Here is an 18,189-nt window from a genome sequence, read left to right on the forward strand (position 1 = left end):
AATTTGTAGATGATCTAAGATACATGAGAATGGAATAATGGAAGTCCTGTTTTCTCACAAAGCAAAAGCTGGAAATTGCTATACCTGAGCAAGATGTAGCCTGAGTCACTGGTCAATATTCAAATCTCGCAGGCCTGTTTTAATTAGCAAGAAGAATTGACTTGAGAAGTAATGTAAACTCTTGGCGTAACCTTGTTTGGAATAAACTTCTGTAGAAATAAACAACAACATGAAATTTCCTTGTTCACAAATCCTCAGTCCTGTCTTTCCAGGGAGTTTTTGGTGCAATCTGTTGCACCAAATCACTGTCCTGATTCTCATTCTAGTTGCGGTATTGTGGCTTTCCTCCTCCCGTGTGCACATCCTGCAGATCAGCATCCTACCCATGCACTTGCAGCCAGGGAAGCTGCAGTGGTTTGGTCTCCTCAGACCGTGTCTGCAGTTAAAAGTGTCGGGGAGCAGATTCTTTCTCTGTGCCTGTTTCACTTCAGGAAAGGGTTTAATTGCTTGAGTCTGAAAGATGTGCATGGCAAATCCATCAATTCCACTGAGGTCTGTGTTTGTCTTTGGGTCAGCACCCTCAATAACAGCCATTAAAATCTTTCTGCATAACTATATGGCCAGAAACAAATTTCAGTGATTGTATGAAGATAAATGACCTGATCCATCTGAACCTCTCGAGTCAGCAAACCAGGACTGGGAAAGCCATCATACTGTCACATTTCTGGTAGTTACATCTGCTTAGGGCAAAAAAACTACTATAAGGACAACCCTTCACATTTTAACACTTCAGCTTCAGGAAAATATTAGCAAAATATGGGCAAAAGGGATAACAAAACCTCAAATGGTAGTAGAATAAATGCATAGTCCCATGCTGCCACCTAAAAGCACTGTCAAGATTTAAAGAATGGTTATCCTACTGCAACTTATGAACACCCTTCTCTCGCTTCCTCCTATCCCATCAGCTGAGACACCATATTAACTCTGCAATGCTGTGAAGGTTTAATTGAACCTCTTTTACTTTGCACCATTATCCTCTCAACATCACTCAGGCTGTGATGTGCTGATGAAGTGTGTGTCTCTTCATAACATTCCCTCTGCTGGATTAGAAACTGTGGCCAAATATAACTAAGTGCTCCTACAGTATGAATTTGTGCTGTTGGCTAAAATTTGTGCAAATTGATGCAGCTGAGTTAATATTTTTCAGCACATTTTAGGCCACGTCATTTTTTTTTCTCTGTACCATTCCCCGTCATATCTGTACCAGGCTGGATTCTGTGTTGTCTGCTTCCTCAGCTGGTACAGTGGATGGCAATGACTGATTCAGATCAAATCTGTATTGCTGGTTGATCTACCAGTACATAAGTCTGGTACTAATTGTCATTATCAAAGTATGAGCTTTCGTTTACAGACAAGGAAATAAATGGCATAGAGAGTGAAGACTTGTGCTTTGTGCTTCTGTACTTGAAGAGTTCTGGGATGAGCTCAAGAACTCCCCTTGAGTGCTCTTCTCTAATTATAATGCTTGGAAACCAGGAGTATAGGTATGAGCAAATACTCTGATAAGTGTAATCAAGGTAACTTCTCCATCAGTGAGGCCACATTCAATAAATTGCCACCAGCCAATGGAATGGGAGTTAAGGACACTGATCCCAGTTCATGGGTTTATGTGGTATTTCCTCATTCAGTTGTATGCATGTTTCATTCACTTTACCAGCATATCTGAGGTGCAGTATGATTACTGTTGTCACTTTTGGCATAGCTGCAAGGGAAATATTCTTCACTCTGTTAAGATTCTTTTAATACAACAGTGTCTAGATATCCTTCACCTGGGGATGTTCACTTGTGCTGGCCCAACACAGCAGAAGCAGGGTAAGACACTTTAGAATAATCGTCCTGAACAGTGGAATTCCAGCTCCCTTACAAAAATAATTTTATATTTCCATCCAGAAAATGTCCTCATTAAAATGTTTGTTATGTTTTTATTTGAGAGCACAGATTCATCTTCTCCTCTCTTCCCATCTGAGATATGTGACATTTCAGTCATTCAGCTTCCTTGACAGAGGTGCAAACTGACATTTCATGGGCTCTGCTGCAATCCATCCCTCGGTCTTTTGCAGAAGTGAGGAACAAGTTGACTTCACGATACTCATGCGACCACAGAGCTCCTTTTATTCAACAGAACTGACTAGACACTGAGTGTATCACATTATGGTGACTGTTTGTCACCAAGAAGAGCTTCTGTTTGATTGACAGTTTACTTTCCTTAGAAATATGATTGAATGTTTGACAGGGAGATACTGAGCTGCCAACTTTAGTAATTAACTTTATTTGTGATCTTTTCAGGCATTTAAGCCCCTTCTTTCTAAACTGGAGGGGCCAGGGGATATTTTGTTGAAAATTAGACTGGATGGGCACTCTCTCTGAGCATGTTGGATTCTACATCCAAATCCCTGATTTATCTAAAGGAGTATCACCGCATACGCTTCTCCTTTGTGAATACATGAACACTTCAGCTGCTTATAGATCGCTATGCAATGGGCCTTTTATCAGCTTCTTTCATGCTTTTCCACTTCACATAAGGTAGCCAAGCCTATATGGTGAAGTAAGTCTGCTCTACTCACCAGTGAATGTCCAGACTACTAAAAGATAAATCATTTTTTCTCTTGTCTTTCAACTTAAGTAACACCATTAAATGGAGGTATCTGACATTTCTAGTTCTTCTGATCAATCCTGGCTGTAATCACTGCAATATCTGTAAACCAGCCTACCAGATATTCAATCTAATAATGGTATGGATATTCCATTATTTCACATATTTAAGCTAAAGTCATATTTTTTAATATGTGGATGATGCCTGAAGAAACATCATATGTACAACACCACCAGAAAACACAACAAACTCTTACATAAGAAGTGCAATTGGTTAAAACTCTATTTAATATCTTGCTGTTCTCACATAGGACAGTTCTTTTCATCCTTGATGACTGTAGCTGTCGCAGAGCATCCAGGATCAGGGCATGAGTAGTGAGGAAGGCAAATGAACTTACACTCAGTTCACCTTCTAGCTCTCTGTCACCAGAATATTTGACTGAGCGACTGTTGCCCCACTTTAATAAGAAAGAAAACATTGAGAAACCAGGAGGCTCAAGAACTCATGGGCTCCAGTGGTTGCATTCAGGGAATTTAAAGCACAAGCAACACAGATTTTTTTCAGAGTTTTCCTAATTTAGGACTACCTTGTGAGGCAGAATGCTTAACACTGAGTTGTGTTTATGGGGCTGGAGGCAAATTGGAGTCTTGATGGAAAGGGATGAGAATGGCTAATACGGTTTGAAAATTGCTTATTCAGAAATTAATACTTTTTTTCTTGCCCATTCCCTGCTGTTACCCAATCTCAGAAAGGTTCTTTTTAACAATACAGACTGCAATGCATTTCATATATGTTAACAGTGTCCCAAGGGGTAGTGAGATGTTCCTGTGCTCCTAGTAATAAGATAGATATTGGAATGAAAAGAAGAGAAATGTAATTATTTAAGCAAACACTCCAGTAGATGGAAAATTCATCTGTCAACCAGCCCATCACTGAGCCCTGTCCCCCAGCTGAGGTAAAATTGAATATTTCTGTTAACTTCAGTGAAATAAATCCAGTTTATTTCAGCTGTTGCTTTGGCCTTTTACCCAAAGAATAAGGCCATAAGTCAGCTACCAGAAATTAATATCTAATGGGAGAAAGAGTATGGCAAGTTGACAGGGACAAGTTTTACCAAATATTTGTAGAAAGAAAATCGTCTTTTTACTAAGTTAAGCACCAGTGATGCATGGATCCTGCAGCAGCTCTTAGGAATAGAGCTGTAAATCTTATTGTCTCCAAGTTTCAAGAAATACAATATCTGATCAATAAACTGACCAAACACAGATTATTTGTAGTGGAAAATTGCCTCCCTGGCTACTAAAATTTTGGAGCGAAGTTTGTTTTCAATTTGAGGAGGCACTTTATTATACGTGTAGCCCAAAGAAACAGATCAATCTGCTATCCCTGAAGTCAAAGAGCCTCATTTGGCCTGGAAACAGTAAGACATAAAACTAAGCCTGTCTTCACAAGACCTGCATCTGTTTGACCACAATAAGATTTGTTCCTTACAGCTTGATAATGATTTGTCTGCTTGGGGGTAGTGAGGGTAGGACACACACAGTTAAATGCTACATGTAGGCAGAATATTTTTATTCAATGCATGAATTCTGTTAATGATATCCCATCACAAAAAAAAAAAAAGGCAAAAATTAAAGTACTTACGGGTGACTTAAATATGCTTCCTTGTTTTTTTCATGATGATGACAATGGTAATGTTGATGATGGTATATTTCTTGAGTTCATTTGCCCAGTTGCAAAGAGGAAATTGGATCTAAGATCATTCAAAGATTCATCAAACGGAGAAGCTGTAAAAGAAAAATTACTTCCTGCTGCAGTTCTAATAAACTTCCCTTTCCTGCATCTCTTGCCCTCCATGTATAACATTCCCCCTCCCCCTGTAGATTCATAATGATGATTTAATCTTCCCTCTTGCTTTATGGGAGCCAGTAGCTGGAACTCTATTTAGATTGATTGTTCTTCACTTGTTATTAACAAGCAGCAAATTAATGGAGATGAACAAAAATGAAAGAGGAGATTCAAATTCAGCTTCCTCTGCACCACAGGGTTTTGATTTCAGACAGTTTACTCCTAATTTGAGGACAATGACAGTGAATTGATAACATTCTGGGTGTGTTAGGATTCAGTGTGAAAGCTGATAAAGTATCTCGACCTTTTTGGTTCAGATTTAATTATCCTCCAAAACAGCTCTTTATTCTTCCCTGCTGATGCTCCCTCTGGCCTCTTTCCCCTTCACTTGGAAAACTTCACAGAGGCTGACTTGATTGCAATGAATAGTGTTATAATTTTTCCTTATATGCCAGTAGTAGCTTTTGCAATTGTTTCATAACTGACGCTCCAGACAATATCTCTGCTGTTCTCAGTAGAATGGATTGGACATATCAGTTTATACAAAATTTTTAAATGTTTAATTTTCCTCCAGGATGGTGAGAATTTCCTGTAGTAGTTTTCTGGCAGAGGGAAGGGACTTGAGGCAGCTCTGTTCCCAACTCTACTGTTGATGCAATGGGAAGAAGCCAAGAAACCTGCATCTCAGCATACTTGCTTGGGGGGCAGGAGGAGGAGCCTCACCCGAGGTTTTGGGATTCAGCGCCAGGGCCTCCTCCAGCCCCTGTGCTTCCACAGGAACCTGGGGCAATGTCCCTGGGTTTCACTCCTGGCAACATCAAAGCTGACACCTTTGAGCAGCTTCCTCCAAGCAATGCCCAGTAATATGTACAGATATACTTTGGTTTTGCAATACCTGCAAACAAAACTGTGCTGAAACCATCCACACAGCTACTGGAGAGGAGTGAAGGACAGTGTCAACCACATACAATGGAGGTTAGCTACAAGGCCTAGTAAACGCTGAAGACCACTTAGGTAACGTGTGGCTGAGGGCTGCCTAGAAGACTAAAGAATCAAATAAAGAATGGGCTGGTTTTCCAAAGATGTCTATACTAACAATAATAATTAATATTTTTACTGTAACCAAAATACTTTGCAAATGTGACCTTTGTCCTGAGCAGCATTATTTCAATTTTTGGCTTGACAATCTGCTTACAAAAAAGCTCAGTGATGAGGTTTTTTTCTAGTCCTTGACTGTTCATGAAAGGAATACTGCAATTTTGAAGGAGTTAGTAAAATACCACACCTTCCAGGGTGGTGGTGTGTTTTCAGTGGGATGGTTTTAAGCGTCTCATTAGATTTTCATATTTTCTTTCATATTGCTCTAGTCACTCCTTCTTTAACCACAAATTTGAAAGCTCTTCCATTTTCTAGAATAAGGAAGGGGGCAATGGACCCCTTGATTTCTATGGAGAAAAAACATACTTGGATACTTTTGCAATACGTACTCCACTTGTAGGGCAGCCTTGCATGCTAACTGTTGGCATTCAGGTGCTGGCAAAGAAGATTCAGTAAGAGTTAACAGCTCTTTAAAGAAGACTTCTCTAGATCTAAGAAAATAATATGAAATTGATTTTGACAGAAGTGGCTCATTTCTGTCCTCTCTTTAAATATAAACATTTGATTTACAAATTCTTATAGGGACAATAATCACGGTGTTGAATCTGTTAAAATAACTGTAATTCTAATAAAAGATTTCCAGCCTGATTGACCTTTTCCAGGGTCTTTCTAATCCAGGTCTCATTAAATCGGTGAGGATCAGGACAATGGCAGACAGCATTAGATGAGAAAGACAAGATGTAATTCAAGTAGAAAGCAAACAGTATTATGTTACATACAGCAAAGATAAATGCACAGCAAGTGAACTGCTAGAGAATAACATAAAATTTGGGAAACCTACTTTACAGTCACTGTTGCTGGAGCAAGACACTGAGCTAGAGGATTCAAGCCAAAAATGTTCTGATATCTTGCAGGAGTGATTCAGCTGAATGTTATTCCCCCAAAATCACTTTTCCACCTCTCGCAGCTGTGAGATTGTAATGGATCGTGTGGGTATTCTTTATCTGAAGCTTATAAAATTAAAATATTTATTGATGAAATGGAATTAACAGTAGTAGTTGAAACTCAAGCTGAGTGCAAGGAATTCATTAGATCCCCAAGATACTGGCTATGCTATAAAAGGCAGATGCAATTCAGTACTGATAGGTACAAGATAAAGCACATGCAAATACACACATATACCATCATGGGCTCTAAATTAGCTATTGCCATCAAGAAAAAGTTCTTGAAGTCACTGTATAGTTCCCTGATGGTCAATATGCAATTGGAAAGTTACGAATTGCTGGGAAGAGCGTAGAAAATAAATCAGGAAATTTCATAATGTCACTGTGTTGTGTAGACATGTCTGGGACCGTGTCTGCACCTACCTCAAAATCAGCAAAGTAAAACATCAGAGAACTGAAGAAAGGGAAAAGAAAAATGCCAGCTATTGTGGTAAGTGGGAGTGATTTTGACCTGAGGAGAGACCAAATACCCCAGAGCCCCTCAGCCCGAAAAAGAGAAACATAAAGGGTTATATATTGGTAACGTAGTAAAGACAATGGGATGAGAATGACCATTCATAACTAATTGTAACACAAGTACTAAATGACACCACGAAAAATCATGAGGCTGTTTCATAGCATGAACAAAGTACACATGACAGGAAGGATCACTCTGTATTTGCACTTGTCTTAAGCTGTTTGTGTCTGTTCCTGGCTAATGCCAAAGGAAAGGTGAGTGAAGGACATGGGTCTTAGGGTCTTCCATTCATGCTCTACACCTAGGTAAATATCTCAGAATGTCCATGGGATGTTTAATGTACAGTCTAGAGACACTTCAGCACTTATATTCCTTCAAGATTTTTGGTTACCTAATATAGCAATAGGTCCTACCTAGTCTCCAAGCACAATACACAATCCTCCTAAGCTAGTTTAACTCGATGTATCAAAAAGAACAAAAAGCCAGATGAGATTACTGCTCACACATTGTGTGATGCACCTGTCTAGGAACAATGCCAGATGTATGTCTCAGCAGAGTTTGTGTTAAAATTCAATGGAAGAATAAACCATCAAATGTAACAAATCACTCTAATTTACATCCTTCTGTAATAAAAGTTAAGAGATTTTATGTATCATGGAACAACATGTATACTCAGTGTTTTTTCCTATGAGAGATGCTGGAGGCATTACATATATTACACATAGTATATGTCTATTGTATAGGATATGTATTATATAGCTCTTCACCTGAACTCTGAAAATATCGGCTTGCGTTCTTCGGAAAGGCCATCATTCAGCTTCATTATTTCTTTTTTATTTTCTCTTGTGGGTTTTTGTTTGTTTGTTTTGTTATGTTTTGGGCTTTGTTTGTTTGTTTGTTGTTTTTTTGTTTGTTAATCCTGATTTTTTTTACTGCTGCTCTGCCATTAGCCTCTGTAGGCCCCTTGACATTACATTTTAAGATCAGATGTCTGAACTAGATAAATATGCTGTAATTCAGTGTTAATAGAAAGAATGTACCTGGGCTTTATGGTAGACTTGTGAAGGAAGCTGTGACAAGCTTTCCTGTCTTGGCATCTTGATATCAGATTCCTAATGCTTAATTATTTTTCCTTTTCTTAACGTGAGACTAAATTGTATATATAATCAGTTCTGTTCCTGCTGCCAGTATTTCTGTGGGCGACATGCACACAGAAGTAGGTGGATCATAGGCTGTAATTTATTTGAAGCGATGAGTGCATTGTGCTGGGAGCAGGAAAAGCTTCAGCAGTAGAGAGCTGGTGAACCTCGGCTGGGTTTGCTTGGAGCAGAGAGGCAACCTATGCACAGGTCCTTCTGTGGGCAGAGCTGCACCCACTGCTTCTCAGGCTTTAGCAGAAGGGCAGTTCCAAAAGCTCAGTGGAGCTGTACCTCTCTCCAGCACAGCTCTTTGCCCAGGGACTCTGTATCAACGTCTTTCACATCACATAAACAGCACGCATTTTGAATAGGTCTGTGCAAAAGAGCTTACCAAGGCCACATTCTTATAGGATGCCCACTTTGGAGGCGAAGCTAGCTGAAAGACTTGCTCTCTCCTCCTTACCTCTCTCCTCTGCCTGCTTATTCGTGTCCCAGATTCCTGTCTCAGCTGAGCTAGTTCAAGTGCTTTGGAGGCTGTCTTGGAAGCTGGATAACAAAACCAGCTCAGTTTAGAATAAATCCCTTCAAATGTTTAATTTTGGAAAACTTTAAACACAGCCTTCAAGGAGGAGGCAGCCGGCAGGGGTGCAAGGGGAGTGCAGGGATGGTTGAGGGTAGTAAGGGGAAAAGAGGGGAAAACTTTTAAAGCTGGTCTACAGTTAAAACTGATACCACTACACCTGATCGTTGCAGAAATAAGTCAGCAGTCAATTACTGTTTTCTGAAATGAGAGAGAGTCACAAAGATAGTTATAATTCAAAGAAGTCATTCTTCCTTGAGCTCCTCTTGTAACAGCAAAATTTGGCTGCTGCTGCTTTCACTGAGCTTTTGTGGAGGCTGTGACTGTCCCCCACAGTGACCCATGTGTGTGTAGGCACTGAGGTGTGGGGCTGTTTTTTCTGTGAGAGCCCCGGGCAGGTTTGGTGTGGGGCCAGGCAGAGCATCACAGTGGTGCTGCCTGCATTGCCTATGTCTGTGCTGGTGGCTGAGGGAGCCAGATGCCTCTGCTGCCATCACCAAGCCATGGATTAAGATGAGCTTCCACATGTCTCCCACTACAAATGCTCAGGACAAGGTCCTCCAGTACACCCCAGGATGGCAAACCTGTTCTAGCCACATGCGCCACTCTCCGTCTCAGATCTAACTGGTCCTCCCTGTTCCATCCATTCATGTTCCCTTTCTCTGTTTAACCTCTGCTCCCCTCTTTCCCTGTAAGACCTGCAACATGACTGTCCCAGCTGGTGCACCACTGATAAAGCCTCAGCCAGAGCACCACATCCTCTATTAAGTGAGTGTCCAAAGGAAGCAGCGAGGATTACCAGATATCTAGAAAACAATCCACAAAGGAAAAAACGGGGTCATTTAGCCTAAGAAAAGGAAGGAGTAGAGGGAACATGACATCCCTCTTCAAACATATGAAAGGATGCTGCAAGAGAAGGCCCAGTGTCCATGGTGGAAAGGCTGGACCTGCAGCCAGCATCACAGGTGCTTTGCTGTGGAGGACAAGGAAGGCAGCCTGTGCATCTTCTCTGAAATTTTTAAGAGCAGATTTGGCCACAGCTGCTGCCAAGCTCCCCTGCACAGACAGCAGGCTGCTGCCTCTCAGGTTGCCCTGTCAGTGTGCCAGGAGAACCTGCTCCAGTGCAGACCTTTCCCTGGGCTGCAGTCCTTCAGGGACAACCTGCTCCTGCCTGGGTTCTCCTCAGCCACAGCTCCTGCAGGAAATATTCCCTGCTACAGCAAATGTAGAGCTGTTCCTTCCTTGGGCAGGGGGTTGGATGCACAATTTGATGTCTCCTGGTCCTGTTGGCAAACAAGGTCCTTGAAGAGAACATGAGTGTCCATGCCCCAGCGGGGTGGGAGATGAGCAGGAGGGCTCTGGAGGAGCACGGGGTGAGAAACGGACCTCTGTCCCATGAGCAGATGCAGGGGTGGGGAGGATGGGCCAAAGGACCGATGCAAATCCTCCCTCAGGCCCCTGAGATGCCAATGTCCTGGAGATCCTTCATTCTCACATCCCTGCTGTTAGAAGAGCAAATGGTTAGACCTACAGCCTCAGGTAACAGACCTGATGAGGGAAGAGGGTTTGGAACGAGGGTCAGCCAGTTATTTGGTAACTCTGCCTCAATGCCACACACAGTTCATTTAAACCCAGACCAACACATCATGGGTCTTCGTTGCTTTCAGTCACCCTCCTCTACCCTCTCTGTACAGGAGTTCAAACCAGACACTGCTTGGCCAGCCTCTGCGTGCCAGATTTAATGACGAGGGAGAAATCACCCTGATAAAATGTGTACACAGCTCCCCACAATAAATCACACAGACTAAATCAAACACTCTGCCAGCCATGCTCAGGATGAAATCTAAATTACTTCATGAACACTCCCCTTGATTTAAATAGGGAATATGCTAGCTATTTTTAATTTACGAGTCCCCCAGGCTGCTGCCAGTGGCCACTGTTCATGGTATATTGTTGTGATGCACTAAGAGTATATTAAAGCTTCCCAGCACATCCTATAACATAAATTCTCTGTGTCTCTGCTGTTTGTAACTTTGACAGCCATCAGTTGTGTGAGGTCTAAAACTTGCCATTTTTCTTCTTTTCTTCAGACTGAATTTCAGCAAATTTATATTTGTGACTAGGAGACTGTAATCTTCACTTATTTTTGCAGGATACGCCAATGGCATAAACAGCGTCTACAATAGTCTAATCACACTAACAGTGCAACCATGTTCTGTATTTAAGAAAGCTAGAAGGTGAGTTCCCACCTCAGAGGTATGTTGTTGGGGTTTTTGTTTGTTTATTTGTTTGTTGTTTTGTTTGTTTGTTTTTGTGTTGTTTTCCATTTCAGCTGCCTGTCTATATAATGGTATCCTCAGCAAATGTTTGCTTGTAAAGGGCTGCATCTCAATTAACCTGAATGGTTTTCAAATTGTAACAGAAAGAGAAGTGCATGAAAAGGCCACCTATAAGCAATTCAGAGCAAATTGCTGCAATTTATTGCCAGCTTGAGAATCTGAGGTGGACCAAAGGTAAATCACTGCATTCTGAAATCATGCAAAAATGATCCACTATTTTTTCCCTCCCTGTTGAATTTGAAGATGAAACAACCTAGCTCCTGAATACACAAGACTGAGTTCTGTAACTATAGAGTGGTTTTAGCTGTGTAAAGACAGAGGAGTGCTGAATTATTTAATCCTTATGCTCATAGCCCTTCCCATCTTGAATCAAGGACTGAGTCTCTTTGGAGTATCTCTTTATGTCAACCTGGCCTATGCTGAGCTGGAGACCCTGCATGTTCCCCCATTGAAGCATCAGGAATTCCTCCTTACACAGCTTTTATGGAGCTGTCTGGCTACAGCGCCAGGTGAGATTCACTCCAGCAGAGTAGACCAAGGTCCCTCTTATGAGATGAGGATGCTCAGTGGAAGGTGATACTCAGAGAAACGTGCAAAGGGCATCACCAGACAAACTGAACTAGTTTGATTCCCGTAGCACTGTCTCACACCCAGGAAGATCTCATCTTCACCCCTAATAACAAGAAACACCCTTCAACCATAAAACAGTTTATTCTTAGAGTCTTGCTGTGTTCTTAGCATTCTTAGCATATGCTGTGACAAGCGGTCCCCTGTGTGTATAAAAGCCACAAGTGAGGGGCATGCAGGACAATCTGAGCAGGGCAGCCTGAACTGGAGGGAGAGTCCAAAGCGGCAGGACTAGCTGGCTCAGTAGCTCCATTCCAATAAGCAAACTGTGATCAAAACATGGAAGCAATTCCTGTCTTTTTGCAGTTTGAAGTTGGGCAGAATAATAATCTTACAAAACTTTCATTATTATTAAATTAGGACAAACAAATAACCTCAAAATGAGAAATTTAAAGCAATGATTTCTGTACCAACCAGAACTGCACTAAACATGTTCAAACATCTCAGAAGAAAATATTTAATGTAAAAAGCTTCTTATCTGGAAGACAATTAATCTAAGTTTTCACACATTAGCTGTGGCCAAATTTCACATTGTCTGATATTACTTGAATTGAGGGAAGTCTGTTTTCAAAGTGTGGCTTTGCATCCAAACTTTGTGGATCAGTCAGGAAGGACTGCCTGCATCCTAAATGCAGGAGAACTGGACCAGAATCAAACATGAAAAAAAAAAAAGTGTGTACCATATTCAACATCCAGCACACAACCCTGCATGCGTGCAGTGGAGACCTCTTAGGTGGGGTCAAACTGGAATTTCCTGACTTTGTTAAGAAGTCAGTGCTAAACCACAGAATTTCATTAATACTTTGATCTTTCAAGAACAAATTGCCATAAAGTCAGAAATTGTTTTTCCCTGATGATGGAACAGTACATTTGCTCCACAGGTCTCTTTTGGTCATAGAATCCTGCTCACTAAAGACTTACAGAGTATCAGATGTGCAAAATTCAACCCTCATTCTCTGAGATCCTAAGGAATACATTTTTTTTGATGACAAGACATTACTGTTTATTGTGAGTTATTCCCTGACTTCCTCCTTCATTTTCCCAAAAGACTAATAAATCCTTGCACTGAACAGGAGCTACATTATGTTACTGCTTTAAAAGTGCTCTGCACTGCCTTCTACTCCACATTTGCTTCAGTGATGTAGAACTAAGGCAAAGGAGATGGGTAGGTGGCATGAGCAGGAAATGAGGCAATAACAAAGGTGAAATACGACTTGAGGAAATTCCAGGAGTCCTTGAGGAAACAATGGGGAAGATATTAATTAAGCCTAATGGTCTGGCTCCAGTCAGGTTAGCAAATAAACCCTGAACTCTGATGTTGCTATCTAGACAGGAAAAGGAGAGAGTGCAAGTGGCAGTGGCTGGAAATGAATGCCTGATAATGAGAGAAACAAAGGTATTGTTGGATGAGATGTGATTTGGAAAGAACTTGGGGTGAAGGAATTTACCTAAGGCAACGAGCTAGCATGCTCTAGGCATATATACACCTTTTGCTGCTGAGATTTTTCCTTCTGTGTTTTTTTTATTGGTGGTGATTTTTTATTCTTTTTGCTGTTGTTGTTGTTTTGGTTTTCTATATTTAGAAGAGTAGGCAATGCCTTTGTTTGGAAGTGGCTTTTTAGCCTCACTCTCAGCCACTGTTTAGACACTCTCAAGAAAAAGCTTTTGGTAGTAATGGGAGATGACGAATCAATTGTGGTCTCACAGCTGGAACTGTCTGCTGGGTGACATTGAGGGTAGTTGAACCTTGGGATCGCAGTTGAGCATGGACATAGCAATGAATGAGGCTGGTTTTGGCACAAGCGATATGTGCTCCAATTATTGTGAATATTGGTCCTCAGCGCTGCTCCTGAAGAACCTTCAATCATGCTGATTACTCTTTGTTTTGTAACTATCATGACCTACTTCATGTTTAATTTCTGTCCTCACCATCTTTCTGTCTGGGATTAAGCAGAGGAAAAGAAGTGCCCCCCAGGGCGTTTAGTGCATAATCCTAAACTGCATCACAAGGTGCCAATGTTTAGGAATTGTAGACAAAATGTGACATTTCTAGGTGATCAGCTATGGGCATAAGAGAAACTTGGGTCACAGAAGAGTAGTTTGCGATTCTAGAGCTGCTATTTCCTTTGCACTCATGTTGCTGATTTCAGCAAAGTTTTAAGACACAGTTAAACCTGATGAATGTATCTACATTTCTGCACAAAAAGAAAGTGACTTCAAGTCAAATCTGATAGGCGCTAGAATGATGACACTGGAAATTTCTGTCCCCACAGCAGTACAGGAAGCTCCTTTCCTAACCAGTGAGGCACCTGTTTATATCGTTTCCATGTTTGGGCAAATGACTTACTAGGTTTTATGTCTCTTATGGTATTATCCATCTGTATTTATGTCCATGAAATATATTCTTAAAGACATAGGCAGATGTGGACACCACTATGTGACAGTACAGAATGAAATGTAACCACTTCTAGTTTTTATTAAAACTCACTGCATTGAAAAACATTTACAAGGCACTACCAAACATGACAGTGGGAAACACCATTCCTACTTTGGCTAAGCCTTTATCTGTTCAGTTGTCTTCCCCTCCATGTTGTACATCACTAACATTTCTGGCAGCAACTAAAAAAGAATGATCAAGTTCCCCTCACACTTTGTTTCCCACTCTTATTCTATTTCCTTTGTCCTCCCTCTAGAATTGCAAATCTTGTTCACCCTAAAAAACATAACTTCTTTTTATCAGTGTCTGACATCCAGAAATTTGGAGCATTCTACCTTCTGGAATTCTTCTTAGTGAATTCTTCTGTAGAATTCTTCTGAAGAATTCTTAGTGAATTCTTCTGTTACTGTTGGTGAGCCATTGTAGTAACCAGGCTCCAGAGAGCAACTGCAGGGAGTGGATTCTTCCCTCTTTCCCACCGTTGCAAACTGGGAAGATACTTCACTGATTTTGCCAAAGTGAGAGAAAAACCAAGCACGACATTCACTATTCAGCACAGATCATCCACCATGTATTATGAACTGAAAATACCATTATAGGAAGCATTAAAATGGGATATCTACTAGTAATGAGCATCTGTATATCTCTATTATATTGCTTTTTAGATAACAAGACGTAATGAATGAAAAGGGACTCACCCAGTCTGTCAAAAAAAAAAAAAAAAAAAACCAAGAAGAGAAAAAAGAAAACCCTGCCCTAAGTAGTTATTTTTCTTCTTGAAGGCTTTTAATGAAAAGGGAAAAAAAAATAGCACTTGAAATGAAAAGATGTGGAGGATTTGCTTGTCCTCGTGCACATTCACTGTGTGCTGAAGCCTGTAACAACGAAGGGAAATGATAGCAGAGAGCAGCATTGCCCTCCCTCAGACTGAGAAACTTTCACTGAAATAGCATTTTAAAAGAATAACCCAGAGTACAGTAATTAAAGCTGATTCGGCTTCTCAAAAGACTGCTTCAAGCTTTTGTGCTGAACCTTCACAAATTCCACAGGGCTTTATTATTAATTGTGCTCCCCCCCTACACTTCTCCCTTTGGGATGTTTCTGCTGTCACAGGTTCAGTATTTCTTACAGGTTTTCTGTACATAACTGAGACTTGTCAGGAGAGGAAAATGTTTTTCCAAGCATTTTTCCCCTTTGTCCTCCGTTTCTTGTGCCTTGTTCCCTTGGTAATTTTTTGTTTGCTTGCCTTTTAATTTTCTTCTGCATTTTCTTTCAAAGAATCTCTGGTGGAAAGGAATGACATGGGGGCGGGATGCCGTTCTTTCACCACTCTGAGATCGTATATCATATGTCAAACCTAACTGGGTTCATTGCCTCCAAACCAAGTTCTGACCAACCGATCACTCCCTGGAGCTGGTAGATTCACTCTGTCCCAAGGCAGGGAGGTATGAATGCAGCTGTGGGTACATCACACACATCTGGCCTTGGATCCAGATTCCTCCAGACATCACGAGAGAGAAATACTGAACTGAAAGGTTGCTGGTGGCCAAGGGAATCTGGGTTGGGAAGTGAGGGGTATCAACACCCTTCAGGCTGAAATTTCTCTTGCGGCCATTTATCTTATTCTTCTTTGTGTTGTTTTGTGGTTGTTATGTTCTTTTTGTTATTGTTGTCATTGTTCTTTTTTTTTTTTTTAGCTTGGAGACGTGAAAGGTTAATTTTTGTTTCCAAACACACTGTTACTATTTTCCAGGTAAAAGTCCACTGCTAATATTTTTTTGCTTTTTTTCTGTGATCTTCTGTAATAGCTTAAAAGCATGGAAAAGGAACAGGTTCCAATTTGAGTGGTGCATTTACTTCTTTAGTGGTGTCTTCTGGGGCATTTTCTTCTTTAACACATGACATTCATTGCCCAAGGATAGCCAGCAGATCACCTTGTAGGGCTAGGAAATCTGCCACTGCAATGTATGGATTTCAGCAAAACAAACAGGATAGATTAAAGAGGATCTGACTGTGGACTGCAGCCCTTTCCCTTTAAGGAAGAACTGCTTAAACCAAAAGAAGCAGTAAGTCCCTTTGCCATCAAATATATTGATCCATCTGGCTAATTGACCTGACTAATATCTGACTTGACTTCAGGAGGAGGATTCCATTCATGGGAAAAAAACTGAACTTGTATTATCATCACCTGCTTGTCTTATTTGGGAAAGTCAATGGTTCTCTAGATTCTGTGGATTTATTCAGTCAAATGTTGGTGTGCACATATATGCATCCACTTGTGAACTAGTCATCTGTCCTTCCTTTATGGTCAATAAGAGAATACATTTCTCCTGGACTTCCCTTCATTCTAAACCAAACATCAAACAAAGTTCAGCTGGATTATGCCCTAGCAGTGTCTGTCTGTTCCCATTAACTCCTCAGAGAGGCAGGATGACCATTTCAGAGGGATAAAAAAATAAATGTCACTCCCTGTCTTCAAGAGAGGCAAGAGGGAGGATCTGAGAAACCATGGATTGCTGAGCCTCACCTCCATCCCTGGGAAGGTGATGGAATAACCCTGGAAACCATTTCTAAACATATTAATGACAGTGACGTTACTGGGAGCATTCAGCATGGATTTACGAAGGGGAAATCATTCCTGACCAACCTGATGGCCTTTTATGATAAGATGATACTAACCCCCATAACATCCTCATAGATGAACTGGTGAAATACGGTCCAAATAACAAGGCAGTAAAGGAGACAGACCAGATTCTTCTCAGTTGTGTTCATTGAAAGGAGAACAGGCAAAAGGCACAAACTGATATGCAGGAAGTTCCTTTTAAACATAACAAAAAACTGTTTTACTATGATGGTGGTCGAACACTGGAATAGGTTGCCCTGGGAGACTGTTGATCTTCAGTCCTTGGAGATACTCAAAACCTGACTGGACACAGCCCTGGGCAATCTGTTCTGATTGACTCTAAGCAGGGAGATAGGACAAGATGATTTTGATGGGTTGACCTTGTCTGTCTGCCAGATGCCCACCCAGTCGCTCTTTCACTCCCCCTCCTCAACATGACAGGGAGACAAAATGAGAAGAAAAGCTTGTGGATGAAGATTAAGACAGGGGCATCACTTACCAGTTACTGTCATGTGCAAAACAGACTTGACTGCAAGAAAATTAATTTAATTTATTGCAAATAAAAATAGATTTGGGTAGTAAGAAACAGAAAAAAATTAAAACACTTTCACATAAACCCACCCTCTGCTGCTGCTCCCTCCTTGGCTTCCTCCTCCTCTCCTGGGCTGCCTCCATCCCTTTCAGAAAACTGTTTTACCCCCAGCGTGGCTGAGGGGCTCAGCCCTGTCCTGCAGTGGGGTCATTGGAGGTGACTGGGACAGGCTGTGTCCAGCATGGGGCAGCCCCAATCTCTCCTCACCGGGGTCACCCTGCAGCCCACACTTCACAATGCATGGGCACGTAAATGCCGCAAGTCCCTTCCAAACTCAACTATTCCACAATTAAGTGGCTTTGTGGTATGGAAGTGATGCTGTGTATGGAGGTGCCAAGTTCTTGCTACAGAATCATAGAATCACAGAACAGTCTGGGTTGGAAGGGACCTTCAAAGCTCATCCAGTCCAACCCCCTGCCATGAGCAGGGACATCTTCAACCAGATCAGGTTGCTCAGAGCCCCGTCCAGCCTGGCCTGGGATGTCTCCAGTGATGGGGCATCCACCACCTCTCTGGGCAACCTGGGCCAGTGTTTTATCACCTTCATTTTAAAAAACATCTTCTTCATGTCTGGCCCGAATCTCCCCTCCTTTAGTTTAAAACCATTATTCTTTGTCCTGTCACAACAGGCCTTGCTAAAAAGTATGTCCCCCTGTTTTCTGCTCCCTTATTATGATTTACCTATTGAGCCAGGGTGTTGTCCTCCTCTCCTTCCTGCAGAACCCACTAGTTACAACAGATAAACCTATGACAAACTCACTGCAAGCAGCTTGCAAATCCTCAGCTGCTCTT

The sequence above is a fragment of the Columba livia genome, chromosome 2, assembly GCF_036013475.1.
Source record: "Columba livia isolate bColLiv1 breed racing homer chromosome 2, bColLiv1.pat.W.v2, whole genome shotgun sequence".
Taxonomy (NCBI): Eukaryota; Metazoa; Chordata; class Aves; order Columbiformes; family Columbidae; genus Columba; species Columba livia.